Source organism: Pelodiscus sinensis, chromosome W, assembly GCF_052426305.1.
Source record: "Pelodiscus sinensis isolate ZL-2025 chromosome W, ASM5242630v1, whole genome shotgun sequence".
NCBI classification, from domain to species: domain Eukaryota; kingdom Metazoa; phylum Chordata; order Testudines; family Trionychidae; genus Pelodiscus; species Pelodiscus sinensis.
In genome coordinates, this window is record NC_143084.1 from 1,486,859 (window position 1) to 1,501,275 (window position 14,417).

Consider the following 14,417-nt stretch of genomic DNA (forward strand, 5'->3'; position numbering starts at 1 on the left):
TACGGGCCTACTGGTAGGGCACCAAAAAGGACCTCTCTAGTGCCTCCCCGCCACGTGCTACCCGTGGCATTTGCAGCTGCACCTGCCCGTGGAAGGACAAAACGTGGCGAAGGGCGGGATCCTTGCAGCCCAACGGGAGAGGTCTGATGGTGGAAATATGTTTCCCCAGGGTAGAGAGGGCAGGCAACAGGGCAGCATTGGGGAGGAAGGGTAGAACGGAGGTGAGGACCACCCATACGCCCAGGTCCTCTAGCGGCACGCGGGGCACGTGCAACCCCCCACCGCCAGGCCCCTCTCCACCGCCTCCTGGGCGGCGGCCTCCGAGGCAAGGAAGAACACCGCCTTGCCGTACATCTTGGAGGCCCCCACCACAGCCGAGGCCCCCACCACCCTCGCCATCGCCCGCATGTAGGTTTCGATGTGGGGCAAGGCGGCGACCAGGAGGCAGTGGACGCCATGCCTCCTGGTCATGGTGGGAAAGGGGCCCCAGCCACCAGGGATGGAGCTGGAGGCAGTGGGCGGGGCGGATGACGCAGCGGCACGCGAAGAGGCAGCAGTGGCCACCTAGGCATACACTCTGGAGGCTGCAGGTGGATCGCCCCCAGAGCCGGTGGGGGGAACGACAGGGGAAGGAGGGGCTGTGGCAGGTGGCGGGGCCGCAGCGTGCGAGGTGGCCTCGGCCACAGAGGGTTTGGCCTTCTGGGCTGGGCCTTTGCCCTTTTTCTCCCCTGACCCTTTTTACCGGTCGAGATGGAGGGGTGGGCCATGGCAGCAGCGGAGCCCGGACCAGGGGTCGGGAGGTTAGCCACAGCAGTCTTCGGGGCCAGTGGCAATGGAGAGATCGTGGGGGCAATGGGACCAGGGGCAAGGGTCTCCTCCCTCACCGGGGAGGGGTTGGAGGAGGCAGAGATGGCAGGGAGGGGGCAAGGGTCAACCACTCCTCCCCACCAAGCAGTAGGCAGGGGAGGAGGGCATAAATAGAAGGGAAGAGGTGGAGGGAGAGGGGAATGGGTTAACCACTCTTCCCTATCGAAACAAGGGCTTAGGAGGAGGGTGATGAGTGAGGGGGTGGGAACCAAGGGGAGCAGGGGGCAACCGAGGAAAAGGAGCATCAACCACTCCTCCCTGCTTAGCTGGATGCAGAGGAGGAGGATGCTAGAGAAACGGGAAGGGACGAGTGGGAGGAGGGAGGGGGCATGACCAGGAAGGTGGGGAAAGTGACCACTTCTCCCTGGAGGGCTGAAGGCAGAGGAAGAGGGTGCTAGAGGGAAGGGCAGGGACGCGAGGGAAGGGGGGGGTCGCAATTGGGGGAAAGGGGATGGGGAAAGCAACCGCTCCCTCCAGCTGGATTGTTTGCAGGGAGGGAGGGTGCTGGCAGGGGAAGGGCGCAAAGGAGTAACCGAGGGGGAAGGTGGGAAAAGCAACCACTCCTCCCTGCAAGGCTGGAGGCAGAGGAGGAGGGCGCTGGCGGGACAGGACTGGGGTGAGGCTACAGGTGCAGGTCGGGGATGCTGGCTCCTCTGGCTGCACTGGGAAAGGGGGGGGGTCTATGACAACATTAAAGGGGGGTGCAGTGAACGGGGTGGGGGTACTAACTAAATGGGGAGGGGGCCAGGGCACACTGGGCAGTAGGCAGGGGGCTGATGGGAGGCTGGGGGAGGGAACAATCAGGAAGAGTGCGGGCTGGGATCATAGAATCATAGAACCATAGAGCTGGAAGAGACCTCAGAAGGTCATCAAGTCCAGCCCCCTGCCCTAGGCAGGACCAATCCCAACTAAATCAACCCAGCCAGGGCTTTGTCAAGCTGAGACTTAAACACCTCTAGGGATGGAGACTCCACTACTTCCCTAGGTAACCCATTCCAGTGCTTCACCACTCTCCTAGGGAAATAGTTTTTCCTAATATCCAACCTGGACCTCTCCCACCACAACCTGAGACCATTGCTCCTTGTTCTGCCATCTGTCACTACTGAGAACAGCCTCTCTCCATCCTCTTTGGAACCTCCCTTCAGGAAGTTGAAGGCTGCTATCAAATCCCCCCTCACTCTTCGCTTCTGCAGACTAAACAGACCCAACACCCTCAGCCTCCTAATCATTTTGGTTGCCCTCCGCTGGACCCTCTCCAATGTGTCCACATCCTTTTTGTAGTGGGGGGCCCAGAACTGGACACAATACTCCCGCCATTCCCCTCCACAAGCAGGTGGCCATCGCCCTCTGGAAGCTCTCCACACCGATCCATGGGGAACCAGTTCAGCGTGGGGAGATCCACCGTCGGAGCGGTGCTCATGCAGGTACGGCACTCACCGGCCACTGGGCCAGGAGGGGGGGCTGCAAGGAGGACATGGGCTGGCCCAGGGAAAACGGCGGGGAAGTGGTGTAAGTGCCTTCCCCAGGAGGGTTCAGTCTGTCCTGGCTGTGCTACAGACCACCCGTGGCGGCCAGGATTGCAGGGGGGGTTGCTCCTGGGAGTGGGGCGCGGGGCAGTGGCGGGGAACGAACACTCCCAGCCACCTGGGCACCCTAGTGACACGCGGTTTTGTGTGTCTCTCTGCAGGTGGTGAAGGCCATCAACAGGGTGCTGCTCCCCAGAGTCGTCCGCCTCACCGACCTGGATGCAGTCATCCAGGGGTTTGGCGCCCTGGGCTTCCCCGACTGTGGGGGGGCAATCGACGGGACGCACATCCCCATCTGTGTCCCGGACCACCAGGCCTCCCTCTTCATCAACAGGAAGGGGTACTTCTCAGTGATCCTGCAGGCCGTGTGTGACCACCGGGACCAGTTCACGGACATCAATGTGGGCTGGTCCGGCAAGGCACACGACGCCCGGGTGTACCGCAACTCCTCCGTGTGCCAGAGGCTGCACGCCGGGACTTTCTTCCCCGACCGCCACATCAGGGTCAGGGTCGTGGACATGCCAGTGTGCCTGCTGGAAGATGTGGCCTACCCCCTACAGCCATGGCTGATGAAGCCCTACACGGGACACCTCAGCCCCTCCTGGCAGGCCTTCAATGCCAGGCTCAGCAGGGCCCACATCGTGGTTGAGGGGGCCTTCGGCCGACGGAAAGCACGGTTTAGGTGCCTCTTCACCCGCCTCAACCTCTCCCAGCACAATATCCCTCCCATGGTGGCAGCGTGCTGTGTGCTCCACAATTTATGCGAGACGAAAGGGGAGGCGTATCTACCTCTCACAAAATATTACTGACATTGACTTAATTGACAATTTTGTAAAGAAAGTATAGAAAGCAAGATGTATGAATAAATATTTTTTTCAAATAAGTTTCTTCAGAGGAAGTTAACTTTTATTTTGCCAGTCATGCGGCATCTATACATTTCATTTGTACACTTTTTTCATGTTAGCTTCATGCAAATACAAGCTTTCATCTAGACCAGACGTTCTCAAACTGTGCTCTGAGAACTACATTCAGGTGGGCTGAGGAAAGGTTATGATGTTTTTTTTATGAAGCGTTCTTATCCAAATCACTTCTCAATAGTGAGCTCATGGTACAAACAATATTTGGAAAGATCATTAAGTGGTCCACCAAGACCCTCAGCAATTTTCAAGCGGTCTGTGGAAAAAAAGTCAGACTACAAAAACTATCAAGGTACCTCATTTACTTCTTATTACGCATAATATAGGAGAAGGATGAAGAAAAAAGAATGAAAATGGGAGGGGCAGCAAGAGTGAATGTTCTTTTTCTTGGATGGGTCCACGGGGTGGCCCAAAAATGAAGCTGAGCACAGGGCTCCACTAACTCTAAATCCACCACTGGGTCAAAGAGACTTTGGGATCTGGGCTGTTTGAACATCCCTCTCCAATCGCGTCAGTTCAATTAGGGGGAGAGGTGCTGACAGGGAGCAAAAGATCCTTGGAATCAGGGACACGCTAGCGATCTCATAGCAAGAATAAGGGATCAAGTCTAGCTACAGCTGAACAAAAGAAACATTTTAACAAAGCCAGATTAGTATTGAAAGGGACAGGGTCACTGTCCTTGGCCTTGTACATTCTGGTCCCTTAGGTGTAAAAGAATGAGACTGCATTCAAAAGACTCAAGGAACATTTCTGATGCAACGTCATCACATCTGGACTCTGAAGAGAGTTGTGAGTTTCAGAGGTTGGAAAGCAAGGTTTCATGTTAGCTTGGAGATGCATGTCAGATGTGGTCACTGGAGAGCAAGGGTGTGCACAAGGTGGGGCAAGCAAGGTCATAGGTCTCCCCATTAACTGGCACACATGGAGGTCCATGAGCACTGGGGCCATGATGGGGGCACATGCCAGCTCCTCCAAAAGCAATGAAATTTAAATTCCTGAGCATGCCCTGCTGAAAAATCATGGTGTTGCAGATTCCGGTTTGGGTTCAGATGTTTAGCTTTCACATTAGGCAGTCCTGCATGGACTTGGGATAGGAGCTGAACTGTGGATTAGTTTTGTGGCAATTCAAAAGCTGAGAGATTCCCGTGTTCGGCTTTGGGTGCTGGAGAGTCATACGTGCATTCTGGTATTGAAAATACTGCATGTAGTTTTTTAATAGCCCACAAGATAGATTTCTTCCCTTGAAGCTCACAGTAAAGTATTACATATGTACTATTCATGACGGACCCCTTCCCCCCATGCTTTATGAAATGCACTTATGGACACAAATATGCATAACTCAAAGATGCTTGGGACAAATTGTCTCATGTAACCTGTCAATCTTCACATCATAATCTGCTGGGTCTGTTTATCCTATTCTGGTGCATGTATCATTCTTATGTACAAAGTTAGATATATGGAGTATGGAATGGTTTATGGTTTTAAAAGTGCAAATGCAAGCCATCAAGGGTGTTTATAGGTGATCACCCAGACATTGAGGGAAGCAACCTCCTTTGTCCTTTGAGTCCAGGCAGTGGTTGGTCTTAGGAAGTCACATGGCCACCCCAACTAGTAGGGGCTGACCAAGTTATTGTAGAAACAGAATTCCTGCCCAAAGTGGGAATCTATAAAACAATGGGAAGCTAGCAGTTTCTTTGTCTTTGGCTGGCATGACACACCCAGGAACATAACTAAAGACACCAGGGAAGCCTCCTTGGTTTTGGAGACTTAGCTGGAATAAAAAACAATTTTAGGGTGAGTTTGCAATAAGCTTGAGTGAATGTTAGAATTAGCCAAGTGGTTTTTGTTGTATTAAATCTGTAATCTACTTTGCTCTGCCTGTTCTCACTTAAAACCACTTAAATCCTACTGCTTGTACTTCATAGAATCACTGTTAATTACTATCAAGCCCAGTGTAAATAATTTTACCGGGGGGGGGGGGGGGGGGGGGACAGTGTGTACATTCCCCCTTTGATCGCCCTTTAGCAATTACCTAAATAATTCCTTTGGGGTTCTGATCCCATTTTCAGAGTGGTATCCTGGGAAGCTGGGCCCAAAACTTCATTTTATTTGGACCTGAAGAGTTTCAGTGTTTGTACTGCTCCTCAGGGGCGGGGGGGGGGGGGGGGGGGCATGATCTCAGCTCTGTGCCTTGGCTGGGGGAGACCAGGAGATCTGGCCCGGCAGGACTGGGCAGTGAGAAGCCCCAGAGAGTGGGAAGGTGAGTGTCAGTGGCTTTGTCAGCACTCTGGGAAGCACCCCCAAGGGGTCTTCTGTGACTGTGCCCCGTCACACTATTATCTAAAAAAGTCTTATACATTAAATAGATCTTTATTAACAGGTGTGTTGTGAGCAAGACAAGAGAAGTCATTCTTCCGCTCTACTCTGTGCTGGTTAGACCTCAATTGGAGTATTGTGTTCTGTTCTGGGCACCACATTTCAAGAAAGATGTGGAGAAATTGGAGAGGGTCCAGAGAAGAGCAACAAGAATGATTAAAGGTCTAGAGAACATGACCTATGAGGGAAGACTGAAGGAATTGGGTTTGTTTAGTTTAGAAAAGAGAAAATTGTGGGGGGACATGATAGCAGTTTTCAGGTTTCTAAAAGGGTGTCACGAGGAGGAGGGAGAAAACTTGTTCATCTTGGCCTCTGAGGATAGAACAAGAAGCAAGGGGCTTACACTGCAGCAAGGGAGGTTTAGGTTGGACATTAGGAAAAAGTTCCTAACTGTCAGGGTGGTCAGACACTGGAATAAATTGCCCAGGGAGGTTGTGGAATCCCCATCTCTGGAGATATTTAAGAGCAGGTTAGATAAATGTCTCTCAGGGATGGTCTAGACAGTACTGGGTCCTGCCATGGGGGCAGGGGACTGGACTCGATGACTCTCGAGGTCCCTTCCAGTCCTAGTATTCTATGATTCTATGATTCTTTCTAAAGATATGTATATGTATTATGTTAAGCTATAAAGACATAAACACCCTGACCTACAGGTGTGTTAGCTCTGCATGGGTGTTTCTAGACTACAGGGTTTTGTTGACAAAAGTGGACTTTTGTCAACAAAACTATACCTGTGTCTACACTACCGCCAAGTTCTGTCGACAGTAAGTCAATAGAACGCGGCAGTTTTGTCGATGGCAGTAAACCTCATTCTACAAGGAATAACGCCTTTGTCGACAGAGTTCTGTCGACAAAAAGGGCAGTGTGGATGAGGGTGTTTCTTTTGTCGACAAAATAAGACCTCCAAGGAAACCCCCTGCTGGACAGTCCTTCTTCAGGGAAAACCTCTATTGTTCCTGTCTGTAGCCATATTTTAAAGGCACAGACACCCCTGGCAGCCATTCTGACAGGAAGCTGGCCACAAAGCAAGCCTGTCAGCACACAGCTTTCCCTGCCTCCCTGTCACGTGGCCATGTGTGCAGCACAAGATCCCCGAGGCCCCCAAGGACCTTCGAGGGAGCCATCTCGGGTGCCCTCTGCTGAAAAAAAGAGATCCCCAACCTGGTCAGGGCCAGAGGTCCTGACACTGCTAGAACTGTGGGGGGAGGAGGAAGCGCTCCAGGCCCTGCACACCCGCTGCAGAAATGCCAATATCTACGACCGCATGGCTCAGGGACTGGCAGAAAAAGGGCACCACCCCAGTACATTCCAGCAGGTACGGGCCAAAGTGAAGGAGCTTAGGCAGGGCTATGTCAAGGCCCAAGAGTGCAGCTCCACGTCAAGTGCAGCCCCGGTGCACTGCACCTATTATCATGAGCTCGACTGCATCCTGGGAGGTCAGGAACCAATGTCTGCCCCGGTGCTCTTACAGACAGGGTGCCAGCAGGAGGTTCCCTGAGAAGATGAGGCAGAGGAGGACGAGGAGGAGCACACTGGAGACACCCTAACCCTGACCTTGCAGCTTGTCCCTGAGAGCCAGGAGGCCTCGCAGGCATCCTCCAACGCTGGTGAGCAAACATCAGGTGAGTTCAGTCAGGGTCACAGACATAGAACGGGGGAGGTGGGAGCAGAGAGGATGCAGAGCAATGTGCACATGTCTTGGTCTTCCTGTACAGCTTACATCTCTCTGTGCATGTGCAAGCAGGTGGGTGGGCGGTGGGTATGTGGGTGGGGGCCCTGGGAGACCCAAGGTGCTCCAGGCCCCTGTCCCACTGTGGCTGCACACTTCCCTGGCCTGTACAGCCATGGTGGAGCGGGGGAGGATGTAGGGGGTGGAGGTGGACATTGCCCTAGCTACAACGGGGCCCCTGTGAGGCTGGGGCAGCTGGCAGGGCCAGACGTGGCCTTGCAGTAACAACATTCCCACCCCTTGTTGTAAGGACTTGTGTGTGAATTCCTAACACTGATCGGTTCTCTCTCTTCTCCTCCACAGCCAGACCTGCTGCTGCTGAATGCTGGGCAACACCTGTGCCACCACCCACCCAGTCCCACAGCACCCGCAGGCATTGGTGGGCCTATAATGACCTCCTGAGGAGGCATGTGGCGGTGATGGAAAAAATGGAGGGCACCATTGCAAGAATGGAGGAGACCATGGCCGAAAGGACAAGGGAGGAGGCTCACTGGCATACTCGGCTCCTGGACGATTTCCTTCCCCTGTGGTGAGCGATGTGTGCCAGTGTCCAGGAGGCCCTGGCTGTGACAGGTCCTCTCCCCCTGGGGATTCCTCCTGCTCATCCAGCTCCAGCCCCCTCTGACCCCCCTTCCTCTCCCTCAGCCCCTGCCACCCCTCCAGCCCTGCCCCCCCCCCCCCCCCGCTAGAGCAGAGCCATCTGCAGCCCCCTCCACTGGCACAGCCCCAACTCGAGCCCAAGGATGGCAGGGTCCGCAGACAAGAGGTGGCAAAGCCTTGTGGCCCAGGTGATACCACCATTATCCTTAAGCTGCCTGACCGCCCTCTCTCCCTCCCTCCCTCCACATTGACATCCCCCCTCCTCCCCCAGTTTTAAAAACAGTTTTAGCATTCAAAAAACAATTTATTTTTTAATACTTGTTGAACAGTTCTATTTTTTTTAAACACAATTTTTTATTTTAACGTTAATTGTTAATAAACATTATATTTTTGAGATTTAACATGGTGTGTGTGTCTTAACTGTCTGGAGGCTGGTGCAGGGATGGATTGTGGGAGGGAAGGTTTTGGGACGGGGGGCCCAGGCCCACAGGCCCCATTGGGGATACCTTGCGGAGTCATTGGGCTCCAGCTGAGAAGTGCTCATGCAGAGCCTCCTGGATGCGGACCCTCACCTGATGGGCTTGGCGAACAGCAGCTGTCCGAGGCTGCGCAAACCGCCTCCCCTCCACTTCAGCCATTGGCCCCCAGCCTGGCAGGAAGGTCTCCCCTTTGCTCTCCACCAGGTTGTGGAGGACACAACATTCAGCCACCACCTCTGGGATTTTGCGTTCCCCCATGTCGAGGCAAGTGAGCAGGCACCTAAACCTTCCCTTCAGCCGGCCAAACGTGCATTCCACCTGTAAACGTGCGCGTGTCAGGTGCGCGTTAAAGACTTCCCGGCTCGGGTTCAGATGCCCAGTGTATGATTTCATGAGCCAGGGCATGAGGGGGCACGCCGCATTGGCCACAATGCAGACCGGCATCTCCACGTCCCCAACAGCAAAGTTTCACTGGGGGAAGAAGGTTCCGGCCTGCAGCCTTTGGCAAAGGTAGGAATTGCAGAAGATCCAAGCATCATGTGCCTGGCCCGACCACCCCACACAAATGTCCGTGAATAGTCCACGGTGGTCAACCAGGGCTTGCAGCACAATGGAGAAGTACCCTTTTCAGTTAATATAACAGGCTGCTCGATGGGGCAGTGCACGGATGGGAATGTGCGTTCCATCGAGCGCGCCTCTGCAGTTTGGGAATCCCAGCCCAGCAAAACCGGCCATGATGGTGTCTAGGTCTCCGAGGTGGACAATCCTGTTCAGCAGCTCTGAGTTTATGGCCCTCACCACCTGCAGAAATAGACACATACAAACACATGCAATAGGAAGTTAGAGGGGTTGCCCAAGTCCTTGGAAGGTCCCCCCCTCCCTCCCCGGCAAGACCCCAGGAGTCCCCCCACCGGTGATTGCTCCCAGCAGTATGGTGGAGTAAGGCCAGGAGCCCTCCACCACCTCCCCTCCATTGCACACACCCCCTCTCCTGTTACAGTCCCCCTACCCCTCATGGACTGCCCCCCCCCGAGGGACTTACATCCATCAACATGGTGCCAACAGTAGATCTCCCCACACCAAACTTGTGTCCCACTGACCAGTAGCTGTCAGGAGTGGCCAGCTTCCAGAGGGCAATAGCTACCCTCTTCTTCAGCAGGATGGCAGGGTGCAGGTGGGTGTACTGTCATTGCAGGGTGGGGGCAAGCTGGGTACAGAGCTCCTGGAAGGTGGACTTCCTCATCCAGAAGTTTTGGAGCCAAGCCTGGTCATCCCACTGCTCCATTATGAGCCGGTCCCACCAGTCTGAACTTGTCTCCAGCCTCCAAAATGGCCTCTCCTGGAAAAAGTTCGGTGGCAAGAACAGTGCTGCGGCATCCTGAAGGAGGGGCTCCAGGCTGGGTTCAGAATCCGGACCGGGCATTAACACCATGAAGGTCTCATGCAATTGCAGCAGCACTTGAAGCACTGTGGAGTGGGGCCAGCGCTTGCCCAGGGGCAGCTCTGGCTCCATGGCAAAAAAAGGGATCAGAAAAACCTTAAAAAAAAAAAAAAACCCAAACTACTGTGCTGTCTGAGGAAGCAGGGCACTCACAGCAAGCACTGCAAAACCTTTACTGTCCCTCTAGGAGGTAAGCAAGGCCGCTGCAGGAGCAGGGCAACGGCTGATCAGGGGGTCCCTTTAAGCACGTGTCTCTGCAAAGGGCAAGCAGCAGCACCAGGAAGTACATGCTGCCCCCATGCCCTGGCAGAAGCACTTCCAGGTGCCTTCTTTTGTCGACAGTGTCCCGCAGTCTGGACACTCTTTGTTGACAAAGTGGATCGCTTTGTCGATCCACGTTATGCAGTCTAGATGCTTTTTGTCGACAGAAGCTTTGTCGGCAGTCAGGGCCGGACCAAGCCATTCTGGCGCCCCGGGCAGACAGGTTAATTGCGCCCTGGGTTGGGGGAGGGTGCCTGCGCGGCCCTGCCCCCACCCAGCAGGTGGGGGGAGGGCACGCAAATCTGGCAGCAGCAGGATGCACATGCCCGGCCCAGCCCGGCTACCGCCACTGGCGCGCAGCCTGGGGCCGCCCGGGGTGGGCCGAGCCTGGCCGTGCAGGGCCCCGTGGCCGCGGGGGGAAGGGCACTTCTGGCCAGCGCTGCAGGGGTTAACGTAGCCCCTGCCCTGGGCAGCCGCTGCAGGGTGGCCTCTGGGAGTTGCTGCAGCCAGCGATCTGGGTGCGTGGCGCCTGATGACAGCTATAAGGGGCTCTGCATGCCCCTTACAGCTGCCATCAGGCGCCCCCCATAGGTTGGCGCCCCAGGCAGCTGCCCGGCTAGCCCATGCCTTAATCCGGCCCTGTTGGCAGTATCTGTCGACAAAGTCTCTGTCAACAAAAGCCTGTAGTCTAGACGTACCCTATTTGTGGTAGTAGCCAATACACGTAAGTGGAAACATCTACTTAATATATTATGTCCTTTATTTTGTTGTGTGGGTGATTTGTAGTTTTTACATGCTGAAGATATTATCACATTCTCTTTGTGCTCCCTGCAACTGCTTTCAGTGGCCAAGTGCCTCTTTGGCTGTTAAGTGTTGAATGTCAGTATTGTAAATCGTTAGCATCAGAAATGCTGAACTACCTGTTAAACCTCATTCCAGGAGGAATAACAGGTAGTTCGAACTAGGGCTTTAATTCGAAATACCAGGTCCCTGCCGCGTGTAGACGTGGGCAGTTAGTCCGGACTTGTAAATTTCAAAAATGGCGACCGGCCGGGAAGATGCAAATCAAGTGCGGGATATTTAAATCCCAGGCTTGATTTGCAACTTTAAATGCCTACATTAGCCTCCCTAGTTGCAGAAGGAGCCAAGGCATGTAGATCCTGGAGGGTCTGTCTGCTCATCATGGCTGGGGAGCTGGTCAGGAAAGAGACTTGGCTGTAGAGATGAGTTTCTCAGGAGCAGGGGAAGAAAGATAGAGTCTCACATGAGCTCCCTCTCCTTTTATTGTGTCTGTATGGCCCCTGTGACTCATTCACCTTGTCACCAGGGAGCATGCCCAGACTGCTCTTTATCCAGCAAAGCAACGGTCTCTGATGACTCGTCACCATGTGCTCCAGCCTCAGCATTGCAACTTCAAACACACACACACACACACACACACACACACACACACACACACACACACACACCTCTCTTCATTCACTCAGGGGAGAATGCAGTTTAAAGCAAGGTGGCTGAGAGTTACAAAGATTACAGCAGAAACAAAAAACAGGACTATGCAGCACTTTAAAGACTAACAAGATGGTTTATTAGGTGATGAGCTTTTGTGGGCCAGACCCACTTCCTCAGATCAAAAAAGATTACAGCAAGTTGCAAGGTTTCACAAAGGTTACAATGAGTTGCAGTTTAAAACCTTAGGGTACGTCTACACTACAGCGCTAATTCGAACTAACTTAGTTAAAATTAGTTAATTCGAACTAAGCTAATTCGAACTAACGCATCTAGAACTAAAAACTAGTTCGAATTAGCGTTTTGCTAATTCGAACTAGCGCGTCCACACTGATTGGACGCAGGGGGGCATTTAAGGGCAGCTGAAACCGGTTCTGGCAGGGCATCAGGTCAGTAGTTGCTTTGTGTGGCTGCTGTCTGAGGCTATCTGAGGCTCGAGCTTAAAGGGACCCCCCCTGGACAGCCGATTCTCAGCTTTTCCTGCTTGCTTGCCAACCTCGCCGAGGGACAGCAAAGCGTTGGTCTCTGTGCCCGTCTGTGTCGGTGCTTCCCTTCGGGGGGCCGCCGCAGGTGGCAACATGGAGCCACAGCTCGCCCTGCACCTTCTGCTGCACTTTCTGGACTTGCTGCTGCAAGCCTGCCAGCAATGGCTCGAGGCTGCCTGGCACCACCTGGTGAACATCAGCCCCCTGCCTCTCCGCCTGGCCGCCCTGGGGGCTGTGGAGGAGCCGCGGCAGCGCCCGGGCACCGGCGTGCCCCGCCGCGTCTGGCGTCTGGACACCAGCAGCGACTGGTGGGACCGCATCGTCCTGGAGCGCTGGGAGGACCGACAGTGGACCCAGAACTTCAGGATGAGGAGGGACACCTTCCTGGAGCTCTGCGAGTGGCTCGCCCCTGCCCTGCAAAGAAGGGACACTCGCATGAGGCCCGCCATCCCCCTCCAGAAGCGGGTGGCCATCGCCCTCTGGAAGCTCTCCACTCCGGACAGCTACCGATCCGTCGGGAACCAGTTCGGCGTGGGGAGATCCACCGTCGGAGCGGTGCTCATGCAGGTACGGCACTTGTCAGCCACCGAGCCGGGGGGGAGGGGGGCTGCGAGGAGGGGATGGGCCGCCCCAGGGACAAAGTGGGGGGCGGGAGGAGGTGAAAGCGCCCCGCACCGGAGGGGTCGGGCTGTCCCGGCCGTACTACACACCACCGGGGGGGTTGCTAGCGGGAGTGGGGCACGGGGCACTGCCAGGGCACGAACGCTCCCAGCCACCCGGGCGCCCCACTGATTGGCGCTTTGCTGTGTCTCTCTCCGAAGGTGGTCAAGGCCATCAACCGGGTGCTGCTCCGCAGGGTGGTCCGCCTCGCCGACCCGGACGCCGTCATCCGGGGCTTCGGCGCCCTCGGCTTCCCCAACTGCGGTGGGGCCATCGACGGGACGCACATCCCCATCCGTGCCACGGAACACCAGGCGTCCCGTTACGTGAACCGCAAGGGGTACTTCTCCGTGATCCTGCAGGCCGTGTGTGACCACCGGGGCCAGTTCACGGACATTAATGTGGGCTGGTCCGGCAAAGCACACGACGCCCGGGTGTACCGCAACTCCTCCGTGTGCCAGCGGCTGCAGGCTGGGACCTTCTTCCCCGACCGCCACATCAGGGTCGGGGACGTGGACATGCCCGTGTGCCTGGTGGGGGATGCCGCCTACCCACTGCAGCCCTGCCTCATGAAGCCCTACACGGGGCACCTCAATCCCTCCCGCCAGGCCTTCAACGCCAGGCTGACCAGGGCCCGCATCGTGGTGGAGGGGGCCTTCGGACGACTGAAAGCCCACTTTCGATGTCTCTTCACCCGTCTGGACCTGGCCGAGCAAAACATCCCTCCCGTGGTGGCAGCATGTTGTGTGCTCCACAATTTGTGTGAGCGAAAGGGGGAGGCTTTCCTGCCAGCCTGGATGGCTGAGGCTGACCGCATGGCTGGACACTACGGTCAGCCCCGCACCGCCGCCATCCGGGAAGCCCAGCGGGGGGCCGTCCGGATCCGGGAAGCCCTGCGGGAGAGCTTCCTGGTGGAGGAGGAGGACTGACCTCTCCCTGCATGCCCCACTGGGGCCTTCTTCCACCCTACCCCCCTTCCCCTTTCCCCTCCCTACCTACTGTAAAATAAAGACACCTGTTTTTGAAACAAAAATGTCTGTTTATTTCACATAAGTGGGTGGTGGAAGGGAGGAATGAGGGTGGGAGAGGGGAGGGGGAAACCTGGGACGAGGGAGCTGGAAGGGGAGGGGAGGGGAGGGAAGGGAGGAAGGGAAAGGAAAGCTCAGGGGTGGGAGTCCGGCTGCCTCTCCCGTCTCGCCACACTGCGGGTCCGGGGGCATCGGTGGGAAATGGTTGTGGAGGGGGGGGCAGGAGGGGCAGGGTGTGTGGAGGAAGCAGGAGCGGAAGCAGGAGCGGGAGCAGGAGGGGGAGCAGGGGGAGCAGGGGGAGGAGGAAATGGGAAGCGGTCGAGCAGGCTCTGGAGGTGGCCTCGCAGGGCACGGCCCTGCTCCTCCAGGGCCTCCAGACTCTTCCGGCGCAGCCTCAGGTCCTCCTGGACCCAGTGGTCCTGGGTGCGGAGCTGGTGGTCTATGAACCGGAGGTGCCGCCTTTGGTACTCCTCCTCGTTCCTGGCTCTCCTGCTTGCCCGGGCACGGGCAGCTGCTGCAGGCGGTGTGGTGCGTCCTGC